Here is a 7,191-nt window from a genome sequence, read left to right as displayed (position 1 = left end):
CCAGACATTGTCAATTGTCCCGGGGGGGGGGGGGGCAGGTGCAAAATCATTCCATGTTGGGGACCTCTGATGCAGCATAATCCCATTTGAATATAAAAAGCGGGAGAAAATACAGATGCAGGATACAGAGGGGCACCTTCCTCACACAATGGAAGTGGCTTCACAACCAGCCAGAAAATCTGTCCTCTGGGGACAGCAGCGAGGTGGGGGCTCTGAATGTGGGTGAGCAGATGGACACCTGGCAGCTGGAGTGGAGGTCCCCAGGCTGTGGTGGGGTGGGGGGTACTAGGGGTGCTTCCTGAGTATGAACAGATAGAGAGGGGCCCAGAATGGACGAAAGCCACAGGCCAGCTCCAGGACAGCTGGAGTAGTCCTGCCTCTTCCTAATCCTCCTGGGCCTTTTCTCACACACTCATTAAGCAAATGCTTTCTGAGCACCTACTATGTGCTGGTCTAGGTACTGGGGTGCAGCAGTGGGAGCAGACATGGTCTGTGCCCTCGGGAGGGCCAACTGGCCTGACGTAGGTAGCTGAAGCTCACTGAGTGCTCAGTTCTGCGCTAGGCACCACATTAAGCAGTCAATTTGCATTTCCTCATCAAATCCTCGCCAAAGCTCTATGAGTTAGCAACGAGCCCATTTTACGGATGAGGAAACAGATCGAGAGAAGTTAAGTAACCTGCCCAAGACTCCTGCAGCACAGCTGACCACCCCTCCCAGGTCCAGGTCACTTGAGCCTCTCCACGCCCCCCAGGGACCCGCATTATAGCACATATGGTAGGGCTTTCCATCCGACTGTTTTTCTGTCTCCATTTCCCAGACTGCAAACTCCCTGAGGTCGGGACAAGCATCTTAGAATGGCACCTGGTACCTACCAGCTGTCCAACAAGTCACTGGTGAAGAAATCTGTTGAGGCTGGTGCCTGGCAGGCTTTTAGCGTAAGTGCATAGGATAACTGGTGGGGCCATGTTTCCTCTGCACCCTGTTTAGTCTGTGGCGGGGTGTGAGGCTGCCTGTTCTATTGAGAGGGTGAGACCCAACACTGAGTCTGCAGAGTGCAGTGTTGAAATCCCAACTTTCTGCCCTCTCAGCACTTGGATGAGTGCTGCCTGGGTCTGATGATGTGATGGAAGCAGGAACTGGGGTCAGAAGTCCTGGGTTCGAGTCCTTCCTGCATGTCCACCACCTTGTATACCACCTTGTGTAAGTGATTTAACCTCTCTGGGCCTCAGTTTCTTCACTGTAGCATGAAAGGGCAGCCCCTCCTGCATAAGGTTGCTGTGAGGAACATATCCGGTGCATGATAAGTGTTGATTAAATAGGGGAGGGGAGAAAAGGCAGGGGTGGGGTGGGGGGAATTGCCCTAGCTGCCTTCTATTCTCTGGGTCTAGTGTCTTTGGTTAAACTTAGAAGTTGGATTGCTTCAATGACAAGCCTCTTAACCTTCTCCTCTCCTCCCTTCCAGAGACTGTTCCTGGGTTGCCATCTCGGCCTCTTCACGTCCAGAACAATACAGGGTTCCTAATATCCTTCCCAGAATTGCCTTTTTTTTCTTTTCTGTCCTTTTTTTTTTTGTCTTTTTCCGTGTCCGGCAACGGATCGCAACCCTCAGTGTCGCCCCCGCACCGGACCGGGGACCAGCAACGGGATCACAGCCCTCGGCGTTGCTCCCGTGCCTCGCTCAGCCAGTGAGCGGGAACCAGTCTGTATGTGGGATCCGAACCCTCGGCGGGAGCGCTGCCGCGCTTCCCAAGCGGCGCACTATAGCAGTGCGCCACCGGGCCGGCCCTTTTCTGTCCTTTTTTTTTTTGTCTTTTTCCGTGTCCGGCAACGGATCGCAACCCTCAGTGTCGCCCCCGCACCGGACCGGGGACCAGCAACGGGATCACAGCCCTCGGCGTTGCTCCCGTGCCTCGCTCAGCCAGTGAGCGGGAACCAGTCTGTATGTGGGATCCGAACCCTCGGCGGGAGCGCTGCCGCGCTTCCCAAGCGGCGCACTATAGCAGTGCGCCACCGGGCCGGCCCTTTTCTGTCCTTTTTGAGACCGGCTGCACTGCGCTCAGCCAGTGAGCGCTGTGAGCTGACCGGTCATCCCTATGTAGGATCCGAACCCACGGCGGGAGCGCTGCTGTGCCCCCAGCGCTGCACTCTCCCGAGTGCGCCTCGGGCTCAGCTCCCAGCATTGCCTTTTAAGGAAGAAGCAAGGGTGAAAACTCTGACATGAAATTCAGGGCAGGCTGCCCTCTGTTTAGTTTTGGAAGTCCAGTGGGCAGGTGGCCTGGCAGGAGAGGGAGGGTTAGAGGTTGTTGGGGGATGCAGGAGGTCCCCAGAGCCAGAAAGTGGAAGAGAGTCATAGGTGCCAGAAAGTCACAGGGTCACCAGGGAGGTTACAGGGCCTGGATGGGGCTCAGGCAAAGCCCCAGTCAGAACTTGCTCTGCAGGAGGTCCTCTGCAAGAAGTGGGCTGTGACATCTGTGATACTGGATGGACCTCGTGCTACCTCCCTCCCAAGTCTCATGGTCCTGCCTCCCTTGCTTGGTTGATGGGAAGAACTGAAAAATCCCTTCCTCCTCTTGGCAGATGCCGCTCCTAGCCCCTAGTATTCAATACTTTTCATCCCCTCAAAACCCCAGCAACTACGTGACAGTCCAACGAAAAGGTGGCGTCCTCTGCCTAGATACCAGTGGAGGCCATATTTGCAGGATGCCAGGGCCAATGGTGAAGAATGCCAGGGCATGTGCCTGCCCGGCTTTGCCTGGGTGCAGCGGGTACTGGGGCAGCTCTCTCAGCCCCCTTGTATCCAGCGCTCTGCACATTGGGAGCAAACAGCAGAGGCGGGAAGAGAGCAGGAAGTGCCAGCTGCTTTCACGTGAGTGCACACCATGTGCCATGCCCTGGGCAGGTGCCAGGAGTCACCCTGAGGGAGCAGTGCCCAGCCTGGCCCTCCTGCTGCTGGCAGTCATCTGGGACTCGTGCTCACTCACCACCTGTCACTATAATACAGTTCTCAAAAGCTTTGTCCTCCCTCTGCCTCCCTTTCTCACCTGCCTCCCACCTCTCGGCCCTCTCCATCTGGCTTCTGCCCCCGTCCCTCTACTGAATCACACCCCCCAGAGTGTCAACAATCTCCTCTAGGGCTAGCGTGGCTACTGCATGGCCCAGGCTACACGTACTGCCCCCTCCCTCCTGAGGCCCACGCTCTTTCCTGGCCTCCCCAATCCCCCCTCCCGCCTCCCTGGCCTTCTCAGACTCAGTCTCTATGGGATAACACGTGGGCAGTCTTCCCACCCAGACAGATCACAGCTGTGCTGTCCCCCAGCTCTTCAGCCACGTGGAAGCTTCTTGGAGGTACAGACAAAGCCTGGTACTAATGCACTACTCAGTGCAAAACACAAGCCTTCCAGATCTGGACCCTGCTCACCTCTTTTACCTCTTTTCCTAACGACCCCAGGCCCCTGCTCCTCCTGTTCCTCCCTGTGCGGGAGCTCTGCATTAGCCTCTGCCCAGGAGGCTCTATTCTAACCTTCTCTGGTGGGCTCCTTCTAAGCATTCAGGACTCAGCTCCAATGTCCCCTCCTCTGGAGTCCTTCCCTGCCCACCGACCTCACGTTGCCCATCTCCCTGCTGCCATCACGTTTCCTCTTAGCATCCTGCTTTCTGTCCTTCCTTGATGGAAATGTACCGCCGATTGCCCTTTCATCCACTGGAGTGTCAGCTCCACGACACGCCCATCACCATCTGTCTGCTTTGTATTCCCGGTGCCCAGAACTGTACCTGGCACAGAGTAGGTGCTCCATAAATACTTGCTGAGTGAATGAATGTCTTTCCCAAAGCAGTTAGCCCAGTTCAAGATGCTCATCATTCCAAGTTGATGGAAAATATGAAGCAGCAGCAGCAGCAGCAGCTGTTCATACCCGAGTGAAGCGTGCGTGCGCCGTGAGCATACACGGTGGGCGTCTGCTATGGGCGTGGGCTACTGGGTACTTTGTAAGAAAACAAAGTTTATTGCTTACAGTTTTGGAGGCTGGGAACTCCAAAGTTCAGGGAACACATCTCGTGAGGGTCTTTGGTGGTGGCTTCACAACAATGTAGGCGTCTCACATGGCAGAAAATGGCAGAGTAGAGAGAGAGACTCCCATATGCTCTCCATTTAAAGCCTTCAGAATCATGCTCTTGACCACCATTGTTAATCCATTCACTATGGCATGGTCCTACAGTCCAATCACCTCTTCAGTAGGATTTCCCACCCTCTTTACATTGTCACAGTGGCGACTAAGTTTGGGGGGACATCAGTCCACAGCAGGGTGTGTACTAGGGACCTGTACTGACAGCACCGCTATGGACGTATACTGTGGGTGTTACTACGGGCGAAATCTTACGGGGCTTCACGCACTTCAGTCTCTGGAATTCTCATATCAACCGGGGGACTTTCCGTTCAAGCCTCTCACAGCTGTGTGCTAAGGAGGGTAGGGCAGAAAACAGCCTAGGGCACCCCAGGCAAATGCTAGTGCAAGAACACTGGAAAGAAAAGCAGGCTGTGAGCCGAGGCCTGGCAGGCCCCAGCAAGCCAGCACTGCTTCCCTGGCCTGCTCTCCCCTCGGGGGTCTTTCTGCTCAGGCCTCCTCATGACTTGGAAAGGTGCCTCACCAGAGAATGAGTTCTCTACTTGGATGGCCTCCAGCCAGGCCCTTCCACTGAGGCCAAAAATGGCCTGCAGCCCATCCCTGCTTCCCCCTGGATAAGGGGGAGTCCCAGCAAGCCAACTGTGAATGGAGCTCTGATAAGGCACTGGCCCTGCCAGACATTGCATCAGGCAGCAAAACTCCACTCCCCTCGCTTGCTCGGGCCAAGCACAGCAGGGATGGGGCTCAGTTGGTGCAGGCCCAGCTCACACCATCTTTCCCCATGTAGGAGGAGGAGCTCACAGAACAGAGGGGTGGAGGGAGGGCTAGAGCTGGTGATGGGGAGGCTCCGTGGGCTGAGATGGGAGCCCTGAAACCCACCCAAAAAAGCTCTGAGCCCACCTGTGGGCCAAAGCCTTAGGGGCTGGGAGGCTGCCCCTGCCATGTTGCCAAACACCTGTGAGGGGGTGCTTCTGAGAGTTGTCTCTGAATCCTTAGAGAGTAGAGCCAGAAGGTGGGCCAGGGAGGACCCCAGGCCGCTGGCAAATTAGGGCAGGGAGAGGAGCTCAAAGGCTGGCCTGCCTCTGTTCTAGGTGAGAAGAGTTGGTCCATCCGGTGCCTGTCCAGGCCAGGTTCTATCTCACATGGGACATCCAGAGATGTCTTGGGAAGCCGAAGGTCCCCCCAGTACCTTGAGCTTAGCATCTGATACGAGAGTAAGTGCCCAGAGGCTGCTGAATGACCAGTGAATGAAGGAAGGGGGGAGGGATGAAAGAACACAGAAGTGAGCGAATGCCTGGGGATGCTCCCTGTGCACCTGGGGTGATCATTACTCCCCGGCCAGGGCTACAGCTTCGTCTCTGAAAATCAACCGACCTCTAACTTCCTTTTGTCCAACCTCAGCCAAGACACAGAGTAGAAGCAGCCAAAGGTGAAGGTGTGTGTCACCTGAGCGACAGTGGACATCCCCGTACCTGTGAGGGGCTGTGGGCCAGAGCCACAGGTGGACCGCGGGGCTGAGGGCCCGCCTGGCAGGGGTGGGGCTGCTGCTGGCTCACTGTGAGTCCAGCACAGACCCCGGCTGCCCCTCAGCCCTTTTATGCCTGTGTGGGGACGTGGGGGAGCACACTCTCTCTCCCTGCACTTGACACAGTCGCTTCCACAGTGGCATGAAATGCAGGGACCGAGAGAACAGCCCTAGGACTCCCTGTCAGCAAGGCACTTCCTGTGCCTCTCACACCGAACAAACCCCAGGCCCTGGGTCAGGTGGGAGCTGACCCCCCTCGCCTGGCTTCTCTGCGCTTGCCCAGTGTTCCCCACGTCCATAACCCTGCAGCCGAGCAGCCTGGTGAGGAGTCTGAGGCTCATTCACAACTGACCTGGACCTGGACCAAGCTTCAAGGCCAAGGTTGTGCAACCAGCCCTGGCAAGCCAACCTGTGAGAAGCAACTCGGGTGTCCCACCAGACGGGGTAGGCTAGGCAACTGTGGTGCATTCGTGCAAGGAATGCAAGCCATGCAGAGGTTAAAAGTGCTGATGCAGAGCTAAAAAATGTAGGATTAAGTCCCAAATACCTAATCTAACATGTCAAAAGAGGAATGTAAGATCATTTTGGAAGTGGTATGAAAAATGCATCAGAAAAGGACAGAACTGGAAGCTGGAGACCAGCTAGTCCTGTCTGCAATGGTCCAGGAGAGAGGAGCTGCCCGAGCAAGGTGGTGGCAGAGGGGTGACGAGGGAAGATAGACCCGTGAGACATTCAGGAAGTCAAAGCGATGCCTATGATCTACTCCACATGGATGCACCCTGAGGACATCATGCTAAGTGAAATAAGACAGTCACAAAAGTACAGATACTGGACGATTCCCCTTACACGAGTCGTCAAAATCATAGAAATAGAAAGTAGAATGGTGGTTGCCAGGGGCTGGGGCAGGGAGAAGGAGAATGATTGCTTAAAGGGTACAGAGTTTCAGTCTTGAAAGAAGAAAAGAGTTCTGGAGATGGATGGTGGTGATGATTGCACAACAATGTGAATGCAGTTAATGCCACTGAACTGTACATTAAAAATAGCTAAAATGGTAAATTTTATGCTATGTATTTTACCGCAATAAAAATAAAAAAAATAAACAATGGTGCCTATGGGCAGGGGGAGGTAAAGGCAACAAGAATCTAGAAGGATCCCTGACTCCTGCCTTGGATGGTAGCCTTGTTCTCTGATGCATCCACAGTGCCTGGCACAGCACCAGGCACATAACAGGGCTCCATATGTATTTGTGAAGAGAACGAATGAACTTATACACTGTCTTGAAGAGTTAGTTGTTGTTTCCTATAGGTTGGTCTTCTCTCCCCAGGGCTAGTGGCACATACAAGGTGCTTAGTTAATATTCTATTAGAAAAAAGAATGTTAGTGTACTAGTCCATTTCTGTTACTTATAACAGAACACTTAGAACTTGATACTTTGTAAGAAAACAAAATTTATTGCTTACAGTTTCAGAGGCTGGGAGGTCCAAAGTCCAGGGAACACAACTGGGAGGTTCTTCTTTGGTGGTGGCTTTATAGCAATGCAGGGG

This window comes from Galeopterus variegatus, unplaced genomic scaffold (genome assembly GCF_000696425.1).
Source record: "Galeopterus variegatus unplaced genomic scaffold, G_variegatus-3.0.2 Scaffold2672, whole genome shotgun sequence".
Lineage (NCBI taxonomy): Eukaryota > Metazoa > Chordata > Mammalia > Dermoptera > Cynocephalidae > Galeopterus > Galeopterus variegatus.
Note: the sequence above shows the minus strand (reverse complement) of the source record.